The sequence below is a fragment of the Protopterus annectens genome, chromosome 8.part1 (assembly GCF_019279795.1).
Source record: "Protopterus annectens isolate FY-2018-M chromosome 8.part1, PAN1.0, whole genome shotgun sequence".
In the NCBI taxonomy this organism is placed as follows: domain Eukaryota; kingdom Metazoa; phylum Chordata; order Ceratodontiformes; family Protopteridae; genus Protopterus; species Protopterus annectens.
This window is the reverse complement of record NC_056742.1, coordinates 256,364,532-256,391,538: the sequence shown is the minus strand read 5'-3', so window position 1 is coordinate 256,391,538 and position 27,007 is coordinate 256,364,532.

Here is a 27,007-nt window from a genome sequence, read left to right as displayed (position 1 = left end):
AAGGGTAATGTGCATCATGTAGTGTGATCTCCTGATTGCAAAAAAGCACATGTTTTTCATACAGAATTGCACACACACAAACTCCCCACATCCAAACACACACACTTGCAGGTTTCAAACTCCTACCTAACTATATTATGATACTTGAGAAAGACGCATTAGCAGAGTGTGCTATTCGAATTACTGGGAGGTTTCTCTTCTCCTGCTGTACTTATAGGGTGCTGACATCATCCGTGCTTAGATAGGGGAATGTGCATCCTGTAGAGTGCTTTCACAGTTGCCAAAAGGGACATCTCCCTCACACAGACTTGCACACACACAAACCCCCCTCCACACACACTGGGCAATTGCAGGATTCAAACCCTTCCCTAACTATGTTATGACACTCGTGACAGACACATTAGCAGAGCGCGCTATTCGAGTTACTGGGAGGTTTCCCTTCTCCTGCTGTACTTATAGGGTGCTGACATCATCCGTGCTTAGATAGGGGAATGTGCATCCTGTAGAGTGCTTTCACAGTTGCCAAAAGGGACATCTCCCTCACACAGACTTGCACACACATGAACCCCCCCTCCACAAACACTGGGCAATTGCAGGATTCAACCCCCTACCTAACTATGTTATGACACTTGTGACAGATGCATTAGCAGCGCGCGCTATTCGAATTACTGGGAGGTTTCCCTTCTCCTGCTGTACTTATAGGGTGCTGACATCATCCGTGCTTACATAGGGGAATGTACATCCTGTAGAGTGCTTTCACAGTTGCCAAAAGGGACATCTCCCTCACACAGACTTGCACACACACTAACCCCCCTCCACACACACACAGGGCAATTGCAGGATTCAAACCCCTACCTAACTATGTTATGACACTCGTAACAAACACATTAGCAGAGCGCGCTATTCGAATTACTGGGAAGTTTCCCTTCTCCTGCTGTACTTATAGGGTGCTGACATCATCCGTGCTTAGAGAGGGGAATGTGCATCCTGTAGAGTGCTTTCACAGTTTCCAAAAGGGATATCTTCCTCACACAGACTTGCACACACATCAACCCCGCTCACCCACACACACACACACACACACACACACACTGAGCAATTGCATGGTTCGAACTCCTACCTACCTGTATTATGACACTTGAGGGAGACGCATTAGCAGAGTGCGCTAACCGAATTACTGGGCATCTAGTCTGCACCTGCAGTATTTATAGGGTGCTGACATCTTTATTTCTACAGAGGTATGTACATCTAGTACTTCCTGTCAGGTGGGGTATAGCATATATATGCATTTGCAGCCACCTACGTCAGGGTCAGATATGCACATTGCACTGGCAGGTTATGTTCTATACCATGCTTCGTGACCACAGGACCTGTAACACACAACACACCCAGTCCAGAAAACCACACCCACAGCCAGGACACACACCTAGCTTCCCTGGGAACAGTGCCGGGATATGCAGGTGTTCACATACACCTTTCCAGTTGTTAACACCAGGTACAGGCATATTGTGTGTGAGAACTACTCAGGCCTCTACCACTTTACCCTACAGCCACTACAATTTGTGGGTCCATGTGCTATGGCAGAACCACACACCACAGCCACATGGGGGAATACATGTTGCACCTGTCCATCTGCAACATGGGTACTCACTGTTCCACACCAGAGGTAGACCACCATTGTTGATATCTGACCATACCCACCTTTCCCTGGACATCCATATCCCATCCCCACCCCCAGGCAAGGTTATCACTGCACACAAACTGTATTTAGCACAAGCAGACTCTACACTTGTGAAGACTGAGGTGGACGACTTCAAAGGACCCATGCTGGGGGACTATACTGGCCACTCAGCATAATCCTTGACAATTGCATTCTATGAGCATGTGTACGGTTTGCATTGATCATGCTATCCCACATATACCCATGACTGCTCCACAACAAGACACCAGTCAGGTGTACACCAGCCATAAATGAGCCGTCCAACAGACAGAGTGAGCTAATACATTGCAGAGCTGTAGCCCACAGAGGGAGGACATCTGTGAACAGTTCCGGCACGACACTTCATTCCCACATAATTATCACAACACAGTGTTGACAGTGGAATTGTCCAGACAATGCAGATAGGGCTCCCCTCAGTCTGTTATTGATGGCCACTTACTGTTAGAGATCCTCAGCAACCGTCTTCCAGCACACACCAACAACATGGCTGTGGCTTAGCACATTCAAACCCTGGGATCTCCACTGTGCCCCTGCTTGACAGAGGCACAGCTCACTAGCCTCACACGTTGCCTTATGTGACCTACTTTACAGTGGCACAGTAGCCTACTGTACTGGGGATGCAGATGCCAAGCACACTCTGGCTGAGCTGTCATTCCCTAGGGCAACAAGCCTAGTATTGACCTCTACACCCATATGTTCAATTGTCAAATGCACAGTATTTGTTGTGCTGTTCTACTGTTTGCAGGTCTTTATTGCCATAGCATTCCCTGTTCCTATGACCAACTTATGTATCTGTGGAAGATGTTTGCATATGACGGTGATCCACTATATCACTTATGTCTCTGTAGTCATTTACTGTGTGCACTGGGCAGATTGCTGTGTTGTGGTTGGTTCCTGGAATGACACGTACAAATACCAGATATGTGTGGCCAACTGCTAAATGGAGATATGGCCTAAGTGTGTGAGCATGCCCAGTTCAGCCTTTCCATGGCATGTTGTCTGACATATGCCTCATTTATCAAAGTGTGCGAGCATGCCCAGTGTGAGCTTTCCATATGTTGCACTCTGAAGTCCACCACATATCTGGGTGTGTGTGAACTTCAACAATATCTCACGTTTATGGTTGTGTGTTGGGTGTCATGTTGTGTACTAACTGGCCAACTGCTTCATGTCTGCCACAACAGGGATTATACTGTGCCTGCAGGGATTGCATGGGATACTTTGCAGACAGTTGTCAACATACTTTCATAATGAACTAACACTGTAGTACTGTATAGTGTACTGGTTCAGTACTTTCACTGTGGTGGACAGTATCCTGGGCTTTAGTCCTATCACTGCTTGACATCTTCATAGTGAGCACAACAGACTGTGTAGGGGCCAGTTGTGCACATATGACCATGTTGCATTATGTTCAGATATGGACTACCTACACCAGGCTCGTCCAACATTGGTAGTGTATTTCACAACATAGGTGGACATTGGCAAACACTAGCGATGTTCCCTAGGCCATTTCTGATGCAAGTCACAGGGTGTGTTTGTCCTTCGACACACATTGTAACTGGAGTTTGCCATGACATATGTCATGGTTAGTATACTGTGCCTCCGTCTACCTCTGACATAACAGTGATACCCAGGGTTAACCTACCATCTCCCATCCACTCATCGGGATTCCTCTTGAGGGGTGTCGATAGGTGACTCTCTGGCTAACCTGTACCGGAGTTTACTCAAGAGTGGGCGTGCCTTCTGTGTTATGGATCATTCTGTACAGCTTGTCCTATGTATGTCAGTGCTGGGGTTCAGGTCTCTCATGTGCATAGCTCACTGCCATTCAGATTGTACAAGGTGCAGCATATTCATTGATTCCAGGTTGGACATGGCTTCATACATCAGGCACAGCTTGCCTGTAGCTGGGCAGTATGGCAGTGTGTGGGGCAGCAGTTTGTTTACTCAGGCAACACATGGCATCTGTTCATGCTCTTTGCTACTCCTGGTGGGGTACTGTTGTGGACTTTACAGTTGATGGAGGTGTCTGCTGAGGTATATCCCACAGGGGCTATTTTAGTCAATTGTGATGCTGATGAAGGATGACTGCAGAGCCACAGTGACCTCCCCTTATCTACATCTGACAACCTTCATGATTGGGTGGGTATATGGTATGTTTCTCCGAACACTACAGCCACATGTTTGTCCAGTGCAGGTTATCTATCACCTTGTGTCCCCAGGTCTCTCATTACATGTTAGGTACGTAATGGGTTAACACCTGTGTGGTAATTTGTGGGCACTTACTGTATATCCACGGTGGTTGTCTATACACAGTTCTGCAATTAGCTTGCTGACATGGCTATGGCTCCAGTTGTCTGTTTGTAGGTGGCCCTTTTGTGAGTTGCTTGTGTCATCTGGGGGTCGGATATGGTGGGCTGTTTGTACTCCTCTGCATACATGTTCAATCACAGTCCTTCCATGTTGGCCTATACCTATGGGACATATATACAGAATGGGGGGGCCCAGGCCCAAGCCTTGTGGGATGCCACTCATATCTGCTTTGTAGTCTGACATGGATGCAGTATGTCTGACCATGTCAGTTCTGTCCTTGGTCTGGTTTGCAACCCCTCTACTGACATAGGGGTATATATTTAAGCTGGTGAACTTATCCATACTGAACTCGTAGGGTATTGTCTAGAAGCATATGCACGGTCCAGCTATGCTGTGTGGACCACAGTGCCCTCATCAATGACCTTAATGACTGTTTCAAATGGGTCAAACATGTTTAGGGGCATGATCTGCAGTTACGACAGCCACATTGTGTAGGGTCCAGTATCAGTAGGTCCACAATAGCTTTATGTCTGCGGTACATACTGATCCTTTCCATAGCTGTGCAGACCAAGCTTGTCAGGATCCTGGGGTGGTAGTTTGCAGTATCCATTCAGGCAACACCTTTGTTGTGAAGGACCACTGTTGTTGTACACTGCTCTTTGGGTACATATCCTGTGGTAAGGCTGACATTGGGCAGTAGTGTGATTTCGCATTCCATTATTCTTGGAGTCCATGTTGGCTTCAGCCCAGGACACCATCACATACCTTTGCTGCTGTGTGTTTTGCTTTGCAGATGATGGCTGTTACCTCAGCATCTGCAATGTCAGGGGACCAGCAGTCTGCTGGGATAGATATTTTGCATTCTGGGGGGGGGGGGTTGCACTGCACCTGTCAGGTTGTATGTTAGTAATATGTGTGTGTGTTTGGTATGTTGTTTGTAATATCTGTGTGATTCGGAGCATATCTGTGGATTCCCAACATGGTTCCTACCATCAGTTAAGTAAGCCTTGTGATTATCCTTAGTGTCCTGTACAATTTGTATCTTCATAGGTTCATGGGTTCATACTAGGCTATCCACCCTAGGGCATTAGTAAGCCAAGCTAGAGTGTGTGTGTCTTTCGCCGCCCCTTCCTATGTGACTATTATGGCCATTTATGATTTTCTTTACTGTGCCTCTGTCTGGTCATGACACAGTGAAGACCCCCAGTATACATGTACGATCATCCATCCACTTGGCAATATTCCTGTTAAGGGGTGTCAGTGAGGGGCTCTGCCTAACATGGATTGGGATCCTGTTTCTGGGTGTGGGGAGCCTCTGGGTTATGTATCTGTCCCTCCAGCACATCCTATTTCATTATGTGTTGAGGCTGACATCTGTCACTCTCACAGCTCCAGTGGCTTTGATTTCCTGTGGTGGAGCATGTCCATTACTCCTGTGTTGGACATGGCCTTGTACAACAGACATACAATGCCTCTGTGTAGGCAGTCTGTGACTGCATTCAGCTGGGGTGTCTACAGCCAGGCAGCATATGACATATATTTGACACCCTTTATCCTCTTGGTGGGGTACCTTTGAGGTCTTCCGAACCGTTGCAGGTGTCACATATGGTACATCCCATATGAGTCATTGTACTAGATTATGGGTCTGATAAGGGAACAGTACAGGGGCACAGTGACCTCTGTTGATATAGATGTGAATCCTTTCATGATACGGTGTCCAATATCGACAATCTTCCTAGCCACATTGGCATTGTGAGTGTCACATGACAGATTACTGTCGACTTGTGTCCCTAGGTCCCTGATTACTCCTTGCATACATAATGGTTTACCATCTATGTGGTAATTTGTGAGTACCTTGTCTGGTATTTGGTGGGACATTCATACTGTCCAGTGTCTTCAGAATGTCTGGGCGGAGTTCTTGTGTGTGAGAGTGTGGTCTGTCGCATGCTACAGACTGTACAGCAGTTTTGACTACACTTAGGTGCACATGGGTGGTCTCCACTGCTTTGTGCATTGTCAGTTACCTGGCCGTATGGGTGTCTGAGCTGCATATGGATACTCCCCCTCCTTTGATGTTTTGGTCCAGGTGTTGGGGCCATAACGTATCATATGTGGTATAACCTAGTAGTGCTGGTGTGCTATCACTAGGCTTGCAGCAAGCTTCTGTCACTGCACAGACATCAATGTTCTCCATACTGGGAAGTGCCTCAGGGGCATGCATATTGCAGTTTACACATCTGGCATTGGTCAGCATTACCCTTATGTTTCTTACCACTTATGTTTTCTAGGGTGGTGGGTAGTCTTTTTGGCCTTGACTACATACGGCTCTATGGAGGTGGCAAAGGTCTTATCCAGTATCCAGACGCACAGGGGTAACAGGTGCAAGCCATCCCTGGAACAGCAGCATGGCTTGTCATGCATGACATCTCAAGCAGACAGACATTAGATCCTCTTGGACTGACAGCTGTAACTGTGCCACCTGTTAAAGATGATCATTCTGTGTTTGTACTGTGGCATCATTCTTGGTGAGGGTTGGATGCTGCACACGGCCAGTGTCATACCAGCCTGGGGTACATACTCAGAGAGCTCATCCATGTCTCTTTTCATGTAGTCCAGGGAGGTACATCTCAGGTCATTCACACCAGCATGGACATTGAGTGCATCATATTTCTGCTTGCTTTGGGGTGACCTGCGTACTTGTGTTATGTGGCATACTGTGGCAGCCTACAGGCAGCTTACTGTACCCTTTCCCTTGTTCACTCTGGTGAGTGGGACAGCAGTGTGTCTGCCTATACAGACACCTATTACAATTGTATCAGGCATGTTGTTTCTCCTTCTGGCCTGTGACTGTTTGGCACACCAGCTTTGTGTACTATGTGTTGCATGTGCTATGTTTGGAGGTTGTGGTTGCTTGGGATCTACTTTGGAGGCTTCTGTTGGTGTGGTGTGTTTGTAATTAGGGCCTCCGGGAATGTTTTTCTGTGTTTATGTGTTTGGTTTACAGTTGTGGTAGGTCTATGTGGGACTGGGTTTGTGGTGTATGTGGTTACCTTCTCCTCCTGACTAGTTTTGATAGTACTAAGTTGGGGGAGCTCAGCCTCCAGTTTGGATACATGGTTGCATCTATCACATATATTTGTATTTATTGGGGGGAGTTGTGGTTGTCTGTGTACTTGGGACAGGTGTCACATTGCCTCTGGATTCACAGATTCTACTTGTTGTGGCTAGCCTTAGTGGATTGTATGTGTGGACATATTTTATTGCCATACTACTGATCAGTGATTACTTCCCTTTTTATGTTTGCTCTATCATGTGGTAGCTTCCTCATTCTCTTGCATGGTTTGGTAATGGCTGGAGTCCAGCATGCCAGATGCCTGCATGTATGGCATTGTGTCTTGTTGTTATTTGTGATTGCATACTCCACGCATTCCTGGCTTTGTTCATGGAATGCCTGTATAACATGTTCTGCGGTGTGTCCCATATTCTGCACTTGCACAGGGCCTTTTGTGGATTCCACATCGGTTTGGAGGGGTGCAACCTATGCTTTACACATGTTTTTCACTGTGGTATTCTGGCCAGGGACTGGGGTCGGGATGTGTATATCCAGTGTGATTACTCTACGGTCTGGTCTTACCAGTGAGGGATACACTTCTCATCTTGCCATCCAGTACACATGTTGCTGATTATCACATCCAGTATGCTTAGGGAGTGGTACGTTGTTCCTGGGCATTTTGGTTTATGGATTCTGGGAACTTTTCTCCGACTGTGTTGGTGTTAGTATAATGCTCCCGGTGTATGTCTGGGTATTTTCAGTCAAGCAATATAATGTGGTTTGGGGGGCTTGATATATTCATGTATTCCAACATAGGCCAGGTGCAGTTCCTGGTATTAGGACAGTAGTCTGCAGCAGGCTATATACTGGGAGGCGGTTTTAGCCATTGGTATTTGACCATGGCTAATCCATGCTGCTTCTTGTTGTGGTACCAACATGGGGGTGTGGTTATCCTTGACATTTATTGCTAGTCACCCTCCTTTTGTAGCTTGTTCCATGTTTTGTGGCTGTACAGCACAGTATGAGGTGTGACCTGGTAGTGTTAGGGTGCTGATGTGAGCCTTGACCCAGTTTTCTATTACAGGACTGATATCTACATTCTCCATACTGTGTGCGTTTACACTGCACACATCTTGCTGTTTAGACTTCTGGCATTGGGTAGCATTACATATAGGTTCCTATCCCTTGTGGTACCTATGAAGGTGGGTTTGTGTTTTGAGACTTACCTATTCAGGGCATGCTGTGGGTACTGACAGCCTTTGCCAGTTTCCATGGGGCATGGACTGATAGGTGCACGCCACCCCTAGCAGGTGGTGCATCATGTCATGCTCCGCATGTCTTCCCAGCCTGAAACACATTGGAGCCCCTTTGACTAACTGCATTACTTCACCCAGTTATTGCACTTGATCATCCCATCGTCATTTTGTGACTTCATGCTTGGTGAGGGTGGATGTTAGTCAGGGTCCTCAGGTGTGCATATAGTACATGGTGTTACATTACTTAACACATGCCAAGGCTGCCCAGCTTTTTACGTGGGCAAGACAGAAAGAGCACTTAAACGCAGGATTTACGAGCACTTATATGAAGTTAGCAAAAAGAGAAAAACTAATGCATTTTTTAAACATTCTCTTACTTGCCCGAAAATGTCCCTAAAATTTTTTGTTCTAGAAAAGGTGACTCAGGACCAAAGAGGGGGGCGACTGGGAGACCAGGCTTGGCACTAGAGAGCTTATTTGGCAACTAAAATTAGACGCCACCAAATACCCAGGGTTGAACGAAAACATCAGCTTGGCCTATATATTAAAGGCAAACAGAAATGTTTTATAATTGATCTACCCTGTGCTTGGCATTGAGTTCACAAGATTATGTTTACTTTTCAGTAGATTTTATATTTTTCATATTTTTAAAAGATTTGTTTAACAAGCGCACTTGTTATTATAATTAATTAATCAGTATTAGCATTTTGTACAAAATACACACACACTTGAAATAACTTGTGGTACAACTACAACTGACCAGCAGTTGATCTTTTACTAATATATGTATTTAAGATTAACATGCACCAAAGATTTTAGCAGTTTAGTTGATTTAATGTATATTTATTTGTGTATTTATTTAATATTTATTCATTTTAACTTATGACTGAGAATTTTATATACACATAACTAATTAGCTCCTTAATTTAATGAAGTTTACAGCAACATTATGCACATTAAATTGTGCACAGGAGATCAACTCACTCAGGGTCACAGTTTTGCACAGGTATATACATATTCTATATTTTCATTATTCGGAGTTATTCAAAGTCACGATTTACAAATTTGGTTTTAAAAAGTTTTAAAAAGTTGTTAAGAATTTTTAATTTTACTCATTGCAAGAAGTAATAAGCTTGAAAGCAAGCTGTTTTTATTTATCTACTAATTTATTATTTTTATGAGTTGTCATTAGTACTTAAACTTCCAGCATTTAAAGTGTTGCACAGTGAAGTACATAGAGTGTATAATACAGTTTCTTGTGTTTATCACTCACACACCGCAGATCAATTTGACCAATTATTTAATTAAGTTAACATTTTAATTAATTAATTTGTGTTTGGTAGACTATTTAAGTTCATTGAAAGTCAAAGATGGCTGTACTTGAAAAAGCCCGGTATTACCGGGTGAAAGCGCTTGTGTTTTATTATGTTTGCCTTCATTATTTTTTTTTTGCTTATGACAATTAAAAGTTCAGCTTGATTCAGCACGTTGGTTTGGAAATTACTCTACTGTGAACTGGGTAAATTTACCTTCAAGAAGAAGTGACATTTGTACTTGCTTCTTATTCTTGCTGTCTTGAATATTTGGATTTGGTGAGGTTTTACGTTTTTTAGTTCCTGGTTTCTACATATTTTTCTTGGTTCATTACTTAACACATGGCATTCATGCCTCTGGTGGTGCTGCAGGGCTGCCTCTGTCGGATGCGCATATTACACTCCCTGTACATGTTTGTGAGCAGGTCATGTCATTTTAGGCATCCATGTTATTATTTGAGTGAGTCAGTGGGGGTATCATTCCCAGGGTTCCTACTGAGCCAGTGTATGTGCTATGCATTGCCTCTTTGCCAAGGCCAGGGCATACTGGGCATGCCTCCTTCTGCCTACTGGGACAGGCTCAGGTTGTTCCTCCTCCGAGTCACGCTCTGCCTGTGATGGCCTTGGCAATGGTGGGGGGCTGTTTGGCCCAGCCCTATGCTGGTCCTGCTGCAGCTGTTTTCACAAGATCATATTATGTAGCATAGCACATACCATGACAATTTGGGTACATGTAGTTGGTGTGTACTACAAGGCTCCACCAGATGTGTCCAGACACCGGAACCGTGACTTCAGCAGCCCAAACACATGCTCTATTACATTACGTGTTTGTGCATGTGCCTCATTATGGCATTCCTGTTCAGGTGTGTGTGCGTTTCTGATGGGTGTCATCAGCCACGGCTCCAGTGCATAACCTGCATCCCCCACTAGGTGTCCGTGTGGGATGTCCCCATTGGCAAATGTCTGGTACAGCTGCGTCAAATGCCAGATGTGGGAATCGTGGTAACTCCCAGGGCAGCCAGCACACACATTCATTATTATGCCCTGGGCATCACACACGACCTGGCAGTTGATGGAAGGGAAGCCCTTGCAGTTAATGTAGGCCCTACCCCGCTCACCGGCTGGTGCTTTCATGTGTATGTGCATGCAGTCTATTGCACCCACTACCTCAGGGTATTCCGCTATTTGCTGGAAGAGACGCATATTGCTGGCCAATACCTCACGGGCATTGTGGAAATATACATGATCACAGACATGTGCTGACATGGCATCCAGGAACTGGTGCAGTACCCTGGAGGCTGATGCCTGTGATATCCCCATCATATCACCAGTTGGTCTCTGGAAGGTACCTGTTGCTAGTATTCTTAGGCCAACACATACCTTGGTTTCCACTGGGATGGGTTCCCCTCTGTTGGTTCTGTGTGTGAGGCGTGGCCTGCACAGCTCAACTATTTGCTGCAGGAGCTCTCTGTCCACTCTATAGCGCTCTACTATCTCCAGCTCATGTAACCTGTGGTAGGTGACCCTGGGCCTATACACTCTTCTCCGTCTCCTCACTGTAGGTTGTCTGGCACCATCTACATTGTCACCACCCTCAGCAAGTCGCCTATGTCTGATTATGACAGCTATGGCAGCCCCTAACATTTCTGCTCTGAGTGAAGCTTTTTCAGTTTTCACTTCTATTAGCTTACTCCTGTCTTGCAGTGTCTCTTGAGAGAAACATCCTGCACTGCTGTTTGCAGAGTTTTAAGTGCTGGGCTGGGCTATTATTCTGCCTGTGTAATTGCCTGCTTCTAATTGTTTTCACCTGCTAGTTCCAGCAGTATTCCCTGCTAGCTTCCTACTAATTCTGTTGCTTCCTTTTTCCTTTCTGTTTCCTCAGGGGGGAGCAGCATGCATACCAGCAAAAACGCGCTCACAGTGGCTTACACGCGCACACACATGCTTACACTGTTCAGGATCTGCCTATTTGGGTTAAAACGCGCGCACACCAGTGCAAACAGTCTTACAAGTCTGCCAACAGGCTCCCACATGCTCAGTCTGCCCTACACGCGCGCACACCAGTGCAAACAGTGTTAAACATCTACCAACACGCTCCCACATGCTCAGTCTGCCTTACACGCACGCACACTGCCCTACTCGCACTTCATGGCGTGCACACGTGCGCATGCACACCCAGCAAGAAACTTTAGTGTAAGTAACAGTGTACACCTTCCACTTCTTGACTTTCCCAGACTTATCTTGTGGCACTCCTCTTTCCCTGATCTGTGTCTGTCATCTGTCATGTTACACTGACCTCCAATGAACTGCATTTCTTTCTACCATTCCTCCTGTGATGTCACCTATCTCCTACTCTATTCCTCCCCCTTATGTATCTCTTACACTACTCAGACTGTGCTCATTTGCTATGTGACTGTGAGCTTCAGTATCCTAACCCTCATTTACATGAGATTGCCTACTAATGCTTTGCTACATGTCTTACACTCAGCTTCCCCCCTTAGCAACCACTACACGGTGGCCATGTTGTTTTTGGTCTGCTGGTCCCTGCATTGTCATTCCATGTATTGCATAAAACCCACATTTGTGGGTTTATAACCTTCATTTTTATGTTTTATGCAGCGCAGCCCGTTTGCGCGGGGCTGAGCTGCATTTAAACATCGGTGATCGCCGAAAAAAAATTATATTTTTATTATTTTTGTATCGGGTTACCTTGCCAATGGCCACATATTTGGCCATTGGCATGCTGCCTGACACATATGCACCCTTTATTTGGAGCTGACATGGCTCCATTGTGAATTTTGCAGAAACGTACTCAGTTGTCAACTGAGTACATTTCTGCAGCTAAAACGTCTCTTACACGGGCTGGTTTCTGCTTCGTGGATCGCTAATATACCTCATTTGCATACCTTTCGGCTGCAAGTGAGGTATTTAGCATGTCCATGCCCAGTCCGTGTAAGAGACGTTTTAGCTGGTCTCTTACACGGAGTTTAGGGCTGTTCCTGGATCGCAAGGCTTGCATGGAGTGTTACACGTCTCTTACACTCCGTGCAAGCCTTCGTGAATCCTATGTTTCATCCACTTAAACAGAGTTGCTAAGTGCCCCTTGAGCAGCCTGGACTCCTGGGGGGGCTATGATGTGTTCCTTCTGTTAATGTACTGCTGAACACAAATGCAAATACCCTGTTTTTACAGAGAAAATTATGCTAAACAATAAAAAGACTTCTAATATGCTAACCAAACATAATCAAAGGTTTTCACTAATACGCCTTGTGGGGTCTACGTCAAATGATCGAACTTTCAAAAGTTCGACTTTCATATGGCCGAGACCATATGATTGGCCTTTTGAAACTTGGAACATCCAATAAAAAAGTAAAAAAAAAAGAAAAAAATTACCCAAATGGTTGTAGCAGGGATGCAAGCCACCCTGCACCCCCCGTGTGGGGGGCTGTGCCCATCACACCCCCTGTGATTTATATATACTAACTCCAGGATTGCACTACAGTACCAAAAAAGGAAATATTCCCATTCCGCACTGTATGGAAATCTCTGTTAAGAACGTTCGAACTTTCAAAAATTCGATCATATGGGCTCGGCCATATGAAAGTCGAACTTTTAAAAGTTCAGTCATATGAAGGGGACCTGCCTTGTGGTGGAGCTTCCTCAAGGCTCAAACACTCGTTATAGACTCAAATTGTGTCTGAGTGCTTTGTATAACCATGCACACTCGCCATTTGAGTTCCATTTGTTCATGAGTGGCAATGTTTGCCCTCCAGTAGCCCCATTTCAAGTTTGTCAATAATTTGGAAGAGAAATTCCTACTGTAGAATTATGCATAGAGAGAGAAGATGCAAGCATAGCATTCAGTGCCTCCTATGTCTCAGGTACGACATCATTACTGCAGAGAACTTGAAGGCAGTGGATTCATGCTGCAGGATGAGAACTCCCTCTGTAATTCTACCCCATATGTTTTGCAGTCCCTCTCCTTATTTATGACACATTTGTGGCTGACACAATAATTCACTGATAAAAGAATGACTAACCACTGGTTCACCAAGTGCACCCCCATATTCTCATACTTTAATAGTCATAATAGGAAGTTCACACCAAGAGAAAATGTGATCATCTTCTATATGGCTCCTGTCATTGTCGGTGAAATGTCAGCCAAATGCATCAGTTCATAGTCTGCAATTACTCTCAAGCCAGGATATAGGTAAAGTATTTATTTATTAAAAGTGAAAATCAAAAGTAGGCATTGTTTCATCTCACTGAAAGTGACTTGTTGACTGGTTTGACACTTTTGGGGGGGACCTGACGAAAAGAAGTCACGAATCTCATGTAAGGAATATCAGTGGCTGGGGATTTACTGATAGAGTGCAAAGAGCCTTGCTATAAATGTCTTTTCTCAAGCAGTATTAGGACACAGACTCTAGAAATATATGAGGCTGTTTGATCAAGGCTAGATATATTCAGATTGTAAAGTATAACAAGTCTTGTATCTTTATGGATACCCTTGAAATGTAACCAGCAATAGATAACACAAAAGTATGCTTGTTTTTCATTTCAGGTTAAAAATGAACTTAATAGAAGATTCTTCACAGTAAATAAATTGAACTGTTCTTTAAAAAAAATTTCTAGTGAATCTCATTTGCTATAGTGACCATAATCATTGTAAGCATCCTAATTTTTCACTTTTGCTGTTGCAAGCAAAGTACCTTATTTTAACATCTTGAAAGCCAGCTTCAAATTTATGATGACAAATCCTTCAGGGATATGCAGCTTTACATTTGTTATGCTTTCACATCAGTCCTAGCCTAACAATTTGCATCATGGTGAAACTTTAGGCATTACTGTCAATTATATCAAATCCTACACACCTTCTTTCATTTAATGGAGTTTCTTGCTGCTTTGCTGAACTGCCTTATTTTCTAAATCTTCATGAATAACACTAAAATAGTCTCCTACATGGTCCATTACTGTACAGTGATCAAGACTCTGATATATCCAGTTATCTTAGTTTCACAATAAGTTCAAATGTTTCATTCAAATGATCCTCACTAAGACTGCCTTAGATTTCGGTAGACCCAGTATCTCCAGAGCCTTTCCCACAAGATCCTGATTTCTAACCTCATGCATTAGGAAAGAAAGTAGTGTTTAATACCTGTGGTTCTCACCTTGGACATTCCTTTCCTGCCTCAATGTATTATCTGCATTTTGATTCAGCTCTCTATGGACTGGGTGAACGTTTGGATGGTGCCATGGTTCAAATCATAGGGCACCATATGAGTCCTATTGTCTATAAATCACCTGCTGATATTTATGATCCCATATGCTCTTCTACAATTCTCACCACAAGGATGCAGGTATCTAACAGGAATGCATCAAGATGATAATATCACATACATAGACAGACAGGGAGGTAGTACATTTCGGGCACTTTTGACCATATCCCTTTTCTTTTGTGTTGGCCTGTACAATAAAATGTGCACTTTGTTTTTTGTACATATCATATTTTCCAGCTGTCTCTCAAATATTTTGCACTATACACTAATGAATTCTTAATACTTAGAACATTATGCATTCATAGTGCAATCCCTCTGGAATTTCTGGACTCAGAACAATACCGACTCCTTTGCCATAGCAGACTAAAGAAAGTTAGCAGTCTGCTTTTAAAAATCAGATTCTTCGATATTTTGATCTGACATGTTGTCTTTGTAGTAGAAATTAGCTTATACTCTGCATTCTTCCAGTCAGAAATGGAATGCTTTTAATGCAGATGACAATATAACCATACTTAAATAGAGGTCAATGTTGTGGAATTATTACTCAATTATTTAGTAAAGCAGCAGATTTAATGCAGTGAGGTTCAAGCTTAGAACAATACTGGCAATACATGATGTATGTGCTTCTTGGCATACTGGGAGAACTCTGTGTGCTTCCTACTATCCTGACATGATTGGTGAGTGCTCTTTTAAGATCATCTGCTTCACTTGTTGTCTTCACAGACAACACAAATACATCAGAACTACTAAAGTGGGACAAAACCCATAGCATCCAACCAGAATGAAGATGGTCAAACACAAACGTTTAGGTGCACAAGTCAGTGAAAGAAGAGATGCCAAATGCAAGATTAATATAAAAATGATTCTGCTCCACACTACTACTATATTCCAGGTGTGAACTCAATACCAAAGGATGGGGAGGCTTTGCTACAGTGGAAAGGAAAGTATGCTCCCTATTTCTAAGTATCATAACTTCAAAGTAAGAATATTATAGGAGATGATGTAAGGGCATAACCTTCCACAATGAGGGGGAGACTTCCATTTCCAGAAACAATTAATAAAGCACTAGGGTTTGGTTCATTTGGTGTGTTCTGTAGCTATAATTTTCTGTTTGATGGGTCATGTTTTGATTAAATGTATTTCATCCATAGGTTGATAAACTCATAGGTTTATGCTAAGCTAATGACCAGCAGGGTCTTTCTATGCCTACATGTGCAACTCAACCCAGTTTTGTCCCCAAGTCCTTGGATGCCTGTATGGTGGGGTATGTTATTAAAGGAGGTAGCTAAGGGTTATGTGGGATGGGGGTATGTTAGTTGGGGATTATTTCACCTACTGTCAATCTCTATCCATCAGAGATTTGGGGTACAAACCCGGGGTAAATATGCAATTTTCCATCCAATGATTGAGGTGCCATTTGAATGGGGTCAAGGATGAACTCTGCTTTACATGAATGGGGAGCTTATTCCATAGTATGGGGATCTCCACTGTGTTCTCTTTATGTTGCATGCAAAGTTCAGGTCCTTGGATCTAGTGTTTCTGGTACTGTTTGTTTTGCAGATGTGCAGAAGATCCATCAGAGCTGGATTTCAGGGTACATTATATGTCAGGCTTAGATCACATTTCACTAACCTGTAGGAGACTGTGTGTAGAGATAAGGCCTTAGGGTGATCTGTGTAGGACAAGGAATTCATACCCTGAATTCTCTAGGTGAGGAAACTTTGAGGATGTTCCAACTGTTGCAAGTGCCTGGTTAGGTACATTCTAAAGGGGGCACTGCACTCAATGATGGGTCTGATAAGGGCTGAGTAGAGTGGTGCTATAACTTCCTTGGACCTGGATACCATACCCTTGCTTATAAGCTGGGCAACATAGAATGATTCCCTTGCTATCTTGTCTAAGTGTTATTTGAAGGCCAGATTTCTGTCTACAAATGTTTCCAGATCCCTAACTTCTAGGTCAACTCTTAAGGGTGTTTTATCAATGGATAATTAGCTTGGCTGGACGAGTTCCCAAAGGCACTATATTTCTTTGTGATGAGTTTTAATCTGTGGCTTACACACCAGTCATTTTTTTGTGGTAGACCCTTTGTAGGATGTCAGTGTTGTGGTGGAAACTATGATAGCTCCCAATTTGCAGTCATCTGGGAACTTGGTGAGTCACAGGCCCTTGATATTAGCCAAGCAGGAGTGGGCCTAACACACAGACTTGGAGTAATCTGTCAGTGACATGTCTCCTAGTGCAAGTGGTCTCACTGATCCTGATTTCTTGGGTATTTTCTGTGAGCCAGCCACCCAGGAATCCAATGAGGTTTGTAGAGATTTATGCCTAGTTCTGAGAGTTTGTGAATGATACCTGAGTGGGGTATTTTACTGAATAACTCGGCCAGGTGAAGGTAAGTGGTATGCACCATTTACTCCATATCCTTATACTCGGTGACTCTCTAGATGAAGTATGCCAGGTTGCGTAGGCAAGACCTTTCCTTAGTAAAGCCAAACTGGAATGGGTCCAGTATCTGTAGGTTAGCAGCATCCTTGATAATCATTTCCATAATAATTCATTCCATGGCTGTGCATATTTGATTTATCAGACTATTGGAGCAATAGTTCCTGGAGTTGTTTGATGGTCAAGTCTTATGAAGAGGACTAACTGTTATGGTCCTCCATTCACCTAGCATGTCGCATGTTTTGAGGCTGTAGTGGAAGAGTGCTTCAGGTGGTCCTACTAGGTCATGTTAGAGGCTGTTTAGGATGTGACCAGGAGCCTAAATGAAGAGATGATAAGTCAGCAAGCAGAGGAGATTAGTATTGCTGAAATTTAATTCATCCTCAAGCTTGGAGAGTACCTTCATGAGGTAGACCCTGTTTTCCACAAAATCTGACCAAGAGGACACTGAAATATAAACTGCATTTTATATAGACTGTATTTTATATAGAAAAATGCATACACCGACAATTACTAGACCACCTCCTCCAAAATAATTTACTTGCTAACTACCAGTATGATTTCAGGCCTCACCAGAGCACTACTACCGCCCTGCTATCCTTTTCTGACTGTATAAACAAACATCGTAATAACAACTCTCTTTCCTCCACACTATTCATTGACCTTTCAAAAGCATTTGACATGGTTAACCATTACCTACTTATAGACAAACTAAAAACCCTATCACTTGACCCACAAGCAATACTCTGGTTTAAATCCTATCTTGAAAACAGGCACCAAGCAGTGCTATGGGACAATAATCTTTCTACACCCCTCCCTGTCAACATTGGAGTACCTCAAGGCTCTATTTTAGGCCCTCTTCTCTTTTCAATTTTTATTAAGGATCGAAATGCCAAAATTCCTCAAGCCACCTGGATACAATATGCAGATGATTCTACTTTAATATGCACAGCCAAGTCCCTAACCTCTCTCCAGCCCCACACCCAAACAGTATTTAATATTGTTGAAAACTGGTTCATGCAACATTGTCTCCTCCTGAACCCCAAAAAAACAAAATTACTGCTTTTTGCTCCTACCCAAAAGTCACCACAAATTCACTTCACATTAACCTCCAATAATGGAACTAGCATATGCCCAGATACTACAAGCCAACTCCTGGGTATTACTATTGACCACAACCTTAGCTTTGATGATCACATTAATACTACCATAAAATCTGTCAACAGAAAACTAGGCTCTCTTTATAGAATCAAACCCTTTCTTATGCCATTAGCTCAAACCACTATTGCCCAGACCCACCTTATCTCTACCCTACTGTATGCTTCAACCATATATACCAGTCTATCCAAAAACAACCTTAGCAAACTTGCAACCAGCTACAATAACATAGCTAAATTTACCACTGGCACCCCTTTTAGAACCCACCACTGTCACAGCCTTAAACAATTGGGATGGTTAGAACTGCAGAACCAACTTCAATGTCAACTTACAATGACCCAAAAAATCCTTCACCACCCTAATAATATCTCATTCTTCACTAGCCTTATTACCTCATACAAAAATCTAGCAAGACTACGCTCAGCGAATAAGCTTCTAGTCTCCACTACTAAACTTAACAGCAAAGCTGGGGACACACTTTTCTCTAATACAGTGGGAAAAATCTGGAACCAGCTTCCAAGTGAACTTTTTATTCGTTTTTCTACACTGCTGTTCAAAAAACACCTTAAAGAATACCTTAAAACACATTGGCTTTGTCCCTGTTCTAACCCTGTCTAATATTTCTCTCCCCAATCGTGCTCTCCCCATACTTTGTTAATTTATTGCACTAGGATGCTGACCTGTATTATATACCAGTTATTTAACATCTCACTAGTATCTAACAAGATTTCCTTCTTAGTACTTATATTAGCTTTCCTTCTTACTCAAAAAAAAAAAAAAGTGGGGCTTATGTTTTTTTTTCAGTGTTGTCTGCTCTCTGTAGTAGATGTTAGCTAAATAACTAAAATAAAAAGAAAGCATCCACAGATAATTCACCAACAATTTATTACATTAAGCGCTTTCATCTGCTAAATAGCTAGACTTTAGATGTTAGCTGAATCCCATAAAGGACTCTAGAAGTTTTTCCATATTTACAATCTCAACAATGTTCTGCTATTCATTTTACTGTTGTATATATAGTATGTTATGTTGTTGCCTATGCTTGGTGCTTTTCTCCCTGGGCCTCTACTGAAAATGGACAAATATCCAGTTAGACTAGCCCGGTCAACAAATGTAAAATAAAATAAAAATAAATAGCATATATCATGGACAGAAGTAGGTTAAAAAATAAAAAAAGATAGTTTGGTGCACAAGACCCAGGATAAAAAAGTGCCCAATCCTGGTAGGTGCACTGGTGCCAGGACTGGAAGAAATGACAGTGTATAATCCTCAAGAAACTGAAACATTCCTGCAATGGGGCTAAGCCAGGCCCAGGGGGAGGATGATACTTGCCACACCTGTTGTAGAAGGAAATAGTAGTCCACAAAAAATCACAAAAACTGATAGGCCAAAAAACAGCTATACAAACTATAGAATGGACTATTCAGGATAAAAAAGAAATGATGTATTGTTACTATTATGCAAGAAATCCAGAATGTCCAGACAGAAGATATATAGAAAGCTTAAGAGAGAAATTAGAGGAAAGAAAAATAGCTCCACATTAAAAACTGTCAGCAGCTTCAAATAAAAAGATGTGTTCATTAATACAACAGATCTGTGAAACAATTATTACATAGACCAGAAAACCTTAGCCCATTTGGAAAAAGAAGTGACTGAGGTAGTGCAAAAATATAAAGAACAAAATCTAGAGACTTTTGAAAGTTATAGAAAAGAAATATGGACATGGGAAAGAAAGAGAGATCTGATGTGGTACAACATTTATGCAAAGTAGAAAGCCAAATTAATCAACACAAAAAATGCAGTCTCAAAGATCCTCAGAGAAATAGAGGCATGGGCATCCAGATATGGAAAATTTCACAATAAAAAAATATCAGATCACAAAGAGGGAATGTAGAACAGAAGATTAGTCAAGTAGAAGTTTAAAAAATAGAAGCTGAAGTTATGGAATACTTGCAAAGTGAAAGATTTAGTGTAGAAAGTCTGACATAGGTTATATCACAGCATGATGGATCAACGAGCCCCCAAAGTAAGGAGAAACAGGAGGAGGAGCAGGAGACATCCGAAGAAGAAATATGGACATGAGAAAGAAAACGAGATTTAACGTGGTGCAATATTTATGCAAAGGAAAAAGCAAAACTAATTAATACAAATAGAGCAGCACCAAAGATATTTGAAGAGAAATACAGGCAAAGGCATCCAGACATGGACATTTTACAATATTAAAAATAAGAAAACAAAGAGGAAAAAGTAGAAAAGAAGATTGCTAATGGAGAAGTTAAAGAAATAAAAACTGAGGTTATGGATTACCTGGAAAGTGAAGGATTCAGTGTAGAAAATCTACTCAGATAACATAACAGCAGGATAGAACAATGGATCCCCAAATTAAGGAGAAACCAGTGGTGCAGGAAACATCTGATCAGTTGCCATATAAAGATGCTTTGGAGCCTTCCATAGGAAACCAATACAAAGTTTTTTTTGGAGTTGCCCAGGAAGGGAAGAAGCAGGAAACTGTAGCAACTCTGACGCAGTCAATGTTGAGGAGTGATAGGCCAGTGAGTTCTCATATGACAGAGCAATGGATGACACAGGATGAAACTGAAGAGAATGTGGCACAGGAAGATGGTCTGGAACTTTCTATAGAATGCCTGCAGGAAATGGAGAACAAGGAATGTGACCTCAGTTTTGAAGAAAATGATCTAAGAGAAGAGTTGCTTGATTTAATAGAGATGGACAGACATATTAAGATCAATGAAAGAAATAGACTACAGAAAGTCAATAAAACCCCAAAAGTTAGAAGTCTGATAAAACAAATGAACACAGTAATTAGGACTGTCCATATGGATTCATGTGATATAACTGAAGTAAATAGGATAATTATTGTGCAGCTAAATTAATAACAGATAATGTCACCACAAAAATACAGGGTAGCAAGGGAAAGGAACGGGAGAAATCCAATGCCATCATGGAAGTATTGAATAGACAAAACTACAAAGCAATTAAGATAAGAAGTATCACTGTTAAAAGAGTATAGAAGAGGGAAAATATCAACAAAAATACTCAGAAAATAAAAGTGATAAAAGCAATAAGCAGTATTAGAATACATCAGGATCTACCATGCACTATTGCAAATAATAAATTAAAAATATCAGCACAGGCAGAAAAACATAGAAGATATGCAGATAAATATTAGGGAAAAGTACAAAATAATCAATTTACTGATGACCCAAAAACGTTTATACAGAATTGGGAAACAAGGCAAAAGGAATTGAAACACCCCCAAAAAAGAAGACATGAATACATTTTGGAGAAACATCTATGAAGATCCTGTGGAACATAACAAAGATGATAAATGGGGAGAAGAAATAAAAGAAAGAGTAAGAAGTTTAAAGGTACAGGATATGAAATGGGATGAAGTAACAGCCACAGAGACTGAAACAAAGTTAAGAAAAACTCCTAAATTGAAAACCCAGACCCAAATGTAGTACACATCTTCTGGCTAAATGTATTAACATCTTTATGTGAAGATTTATCCATGAGTAACAATTATTTATATGCACACCCTGAACAGACACCAGCCTAGTTAACAACTGGAAAAACAAAACCGCTACTTAAGAGCGAACCTGCAGGCTATGCTAAAAACTAAAAAAACAATAACCTGCCTTCTGACAACATATAAACTATACACTGGAACTGATGCTGACAGAGTTTATAGTCATTTAGAAGAAAACTCAATCATGGCAACAGAACAAAAGGGTAATAAAAGAAAGTCATATGGAACCAAAGATCATTTGTTGTTAAATAAAGTCATAACGGAGAACTGTAAAAACCATGAAAAGTGGCAAACCACTTTGCAGTGCCATGATAAAGGACAAATTATTATTCCAGGGATAAAAATTCAAAGGGGGGTATTATAGGGTGGCTCTCTGCCACTGCTGCTGTTTTGTGTTGCCCTTAACCAACTAAGCTGTCTACTTAACAGATTAGGGCATGACTACAATTTGACTCCCAGAAAACAGTAAAATGTAAAGACTTCTCATTCTCTTTTTGTAGATGATTTAAAACTGCATTGTTCATTAGATGAGGAACTGAAAGCACAACTGCAAGTGGTCAAAACATTTTCCAATGATATAAGAATGTCATTTGGTCTTGACAAATGTGCAAAAGCAACCTTTAAAGCAGGAAAGCTGCAACACCAAGAAAATATCAGTTTGGGGCATGAATGTGATATAAAAGAACTTGAGCAACAGGGAGTGTGTAAATATTTGAGAATTGTTGAAAGATCAACAATAAAACATGAACAAATGCAAATAAAACTTAGTAAGGAATATTTTAGAAGACTTAATTTAAAACTGAAAATGAACAAACAAATTTGCTCTTCCTGTCCTAACTTACAGTTTTGGAGTGATTGACTGGCCCTAAATGGTGTTGGATAGGTTGGACAGGGAAACAAGAAGGATGTTTCATGCTCATCAAATGATTTATAAAAATCAGTGCATACCAATATTATATATTTCCTGTTCTGAAGAAGGTATAGGCCTTCTGAAGATTGATTACATGTATAGATCTGCAATCGTGGGACTGCATACATATCTGATGACCTCACAAGACCCAAATGTAGTGAAAGTTTTGAAACATGAGGTGAATAAGTCTAAGACAACTTCCCTGCTTAGTTTAGCAGAAGTATATCGGCATCAAGTGGGAATGGAAATCAAACTAGAAGTACAGAAAAATGAGGCAGCAACCGAACGTGCAAAAAAAACAAAAGATGAGAAGGTAAGAAATGTGGAAAATGTATAAATATAGTTGCAAGTATAGAAAACTCTTGGAACAACCTCATGTTGATCAGGATCAAATGCAGGAATGGTTAAGGAGAGGTGAATTTAAACCAAAAGATGAAAGGTTAATATTGGTGGCCCAAGACAGTGGACTACGTGCATGTTGCTTTACAAGTCCATTAATCATGTGGGAGAAACAGACAACTGGAGGTTTTGTAAAACAGAATTTTAAACAGTCACACATCTTGTTGCTGGTTGTGATATACAAATGGCAGAAGGATTGTATACTGAAAGGCATAATAATGTGGCAAGACTGTTGCATTGGGGATTGTGCAAACATTATAATACTAAAGTAACTGAAAAACATATCAGATGGGATCACCCTTTAAAAACAGTGCAAAAAATAGATGGGAGAAAACAAGATGTAGTGGTCCGTGAAAAGAAGACAAATGTGGCATTGATCACTGAAATTGCTACACCTATTGACTACAGTGTCTTACATAAAGAGAGACACAAAGTCATAAAATACAAGGATTTGCAGGCAGAAATGGGGGCAATGTGGAAGAAAGATACCCAGACAGTTCCAGTAGTAGCAGGAGCAATAGGTTTTATAAAAAAGAATTTACAATCATACTTAGATATATTACCAATACATGTAATGCTATATGAATTGCAGAAGGAGTCATTACTAGGCACTTTGCAGGTGCTGTGAAGAGCACTTCTGGTTAACATCAAAGGTTGAAACAATACTAATGTCATGAACTTTAATTATTCTTTGACTTAGTAATGGGGTCCATTCCTATCATGGTATTTGAAACCCAAAAGACTTGGAGAAATTAAAAAAGGGGTGACCAGGGATATTGTCATTGTCCACTGAATCAGCGTTTTTTTGCCTCAAGGAGCACTGCCAGGATGTACTCTGTGTTGATAATTAAGGGAATGTGCTACAGGGACTTCAGGGATTAAGTTAGAGCTAAATTTATCAGCCAGTAGATTTGCTATGTCACCTAAGTCAGTGAAGGCTGTGCTGATTATGAACAGTTCTGCACACCGATGAGTGTTACAATTAGAGTTCCTGACATAGCTGAAGGCCTTATGAATGAATGTCCTTAGCCGGATGGGAAGTCCTGACATTGTAATTGGCCTTGTTGGACTTTATTAGACCTCTTATTTTCTTGTTTAATGGAATTAGAGAATAGTTGTCTCTATGAGAGTTGCTCTTTCTGATTTGGCCACAGTGTTTTTTCTTTTGCTATATACCCTGTTAAGGCAAGAACTCCACCAGTGGGGTTTGTTTTTGGTGTTAGAGTTGGGCTTATTTCTGCTAAGTATGCCAGCCTCAATGCAGCCATTTATATGTTTGTACAGGGTTTCTCTGAATAATTCTGCTTATGTAGCTGTCTTTTTTGAGTTTTGGGGAGTTGTGAATTTTGACAAACTATCAAGTAATGGGACGTATTTTGCTTTAAAATAGTTCCTAACTATTATGGGTTTAGTTAGGTTTTCCTGGTGATTTTTATTTCAAGGGAAACAGCTTTATGTTCTGACCTCACCAATGAGAGCATGGCACAGTGGAGAGTACAATGCTCTCCCATATTGGTGAGTACTAGGTCCAGTATGTTTGATCCTCTCGTTGGGAGGCACACTATCTGGCACAACGTGTTCATGCTGATAAAGTCCTGGAAAAGTTGTGCCTGTGAGTAAGAGGTAGTGTACATTTCCCAGTCTATAGAGGGTTAGTTAAAGTCTTCTATGAATAGGGTATTTGGTTGGATGGTGAATGCCTTCAGTAGGTCTAGGAAAGAGTTGTGAGCTTTGTGGTTCATAGAGGGTGAACTGTAGCTGGCCAGGACATGGTAAGGAACCTTATCTATGCAGACTTGGACATGCATGAACTCCAGGGCATCATTTAGTTTTACCAAGCTAGACCTGTACTTGTTGCTAATGTAGATTGAGATACCTTCACCTTTAGCCCCTGTCTGTGCTGCTGTTGGTTTAAATGTGTGGAATGCACTGTAACCTTGCACTGCCATAGTTCTTTCTGTGGCTTTAAACCAAGTCTCAATAACAGCACAGATATTCACCATCTCCAGAGTGAGGAGAGCTTGTAGGGTGTGGACTGTCTTGTTTAGGCTGCTGGTACCGAGTACTAACACCTTAAAGTTGGTTTGCTGGTAGTTTTGTCATTTTGAGATTGCCTAAAAAAGGCTCTATGGGGGTGGATAAAGTTTTAGCCAATATCTGAAAGCCCAGGGGGGACAGATGCAGACCCTTCTTAGTGAAGTCATACTGTCTGTTACCATGTCCTTGCATGCTGATAGATATTGGAGCCACCTGAAATACCACCATAGACTAAGCCAATTATTAAAATCAATTTCTGTTCATCCTATGCCAGAATCCATGGTGAAGTTAGAATGCTGCTGGGTACAAGGCAAGTACCTGAATGTGACACATATCTAAAGAGATTTATAATGTCTCTTTTCATATAGTCCAGTGGGGTATGTCTCCGGTTATTTACACATGCATGGACTGTGATAGAATCATATTGATACCTGTGGTGCAGTGACTTATGTGCTTGTGTGAAATTGCAGATAGGAGCTCCAAATAGGCAGCTAACTGTTATATTCTCCTAGACTGGTGAGAGAGGCATCTGTGAGTCATACACTAGAATTCCTTCCAGCAACCGTACTAGGTAAAGTGTTTGTTTGCCTTAAGGGCTTTGTTCTTTGGTGATCGCTGAGAGTAGGTGTTATTATTTAATGGCTTAGGAGGTGTTTAAGGTTTGGGAATGTATCTTTAAGTGCCTCAGCATAAGAAGGTCTATGTGTGTAATGAGCTGTATTTGTAAAGAATGTGGTGCATGTGTGTGTTCTTGACAACCTTGTTTGTAAGGAAGATTTTTGCCTCCGAGTAAGTTATGTATGTGTATCTCTCACATACTGCAGTAGTTCTTTTAGGATTAAAAGGTTGTCTGAGTACATGAGATCATTGCTACATTGTCCCAGAATGCCCATATCTACAAATCTAACCACAGAGACATTAGGAAGTTGCATATCCATGTTCTCAGGATGTGTATAAGATGGGCTATTATGGCTTAGGGTCTTTATTTTACAGAGGTCATTTGAGTGGTGTCTAGGGTTAAGGCTAGATGTTAGATAGTGCTATTATCTGGTATTAGTGCTGTTCAGTACGTTAACTAGTTACCCTAAGCTTAGCTTTGTGCAAAATCTTTCAATGTTACTGGTTAAAGTCCTAAATGCTAGCTTTATAAGTAAATTTTACAAACTGTTTGCTACTATACGAGCCACTGCTAACTGCCACTGCACTGTGAGCAACTCCTAACAAACATGCCTAATTTATAGCAGACAGAAAAAAGCTGAAAAGTAAGTTATGTCCCTTCTTGGCCAATAAATGAGTGTGCCTTGAGCTCCCTGAAGTGCTTACCAACTGTAAACACCTTCTGCCACAAGATGAATGATTATGGAAATTCTTAATGTTAAGCACAGCAAAAAAGCTGTCAAGTACAGATTAAAACCAAACAACTGAGTCCCTAAAAGCCCTCTGGCTGATGAAACTATCTCACTTTAATCCTGCCTATGTGTTCTCCAACTCAAACAGACCGGGCTACCTTTCTACTTCCACTAGAATTGCAGTCCCTATCTTCTTAATGTAAAAACATACTTTGGTTAGCCAAAA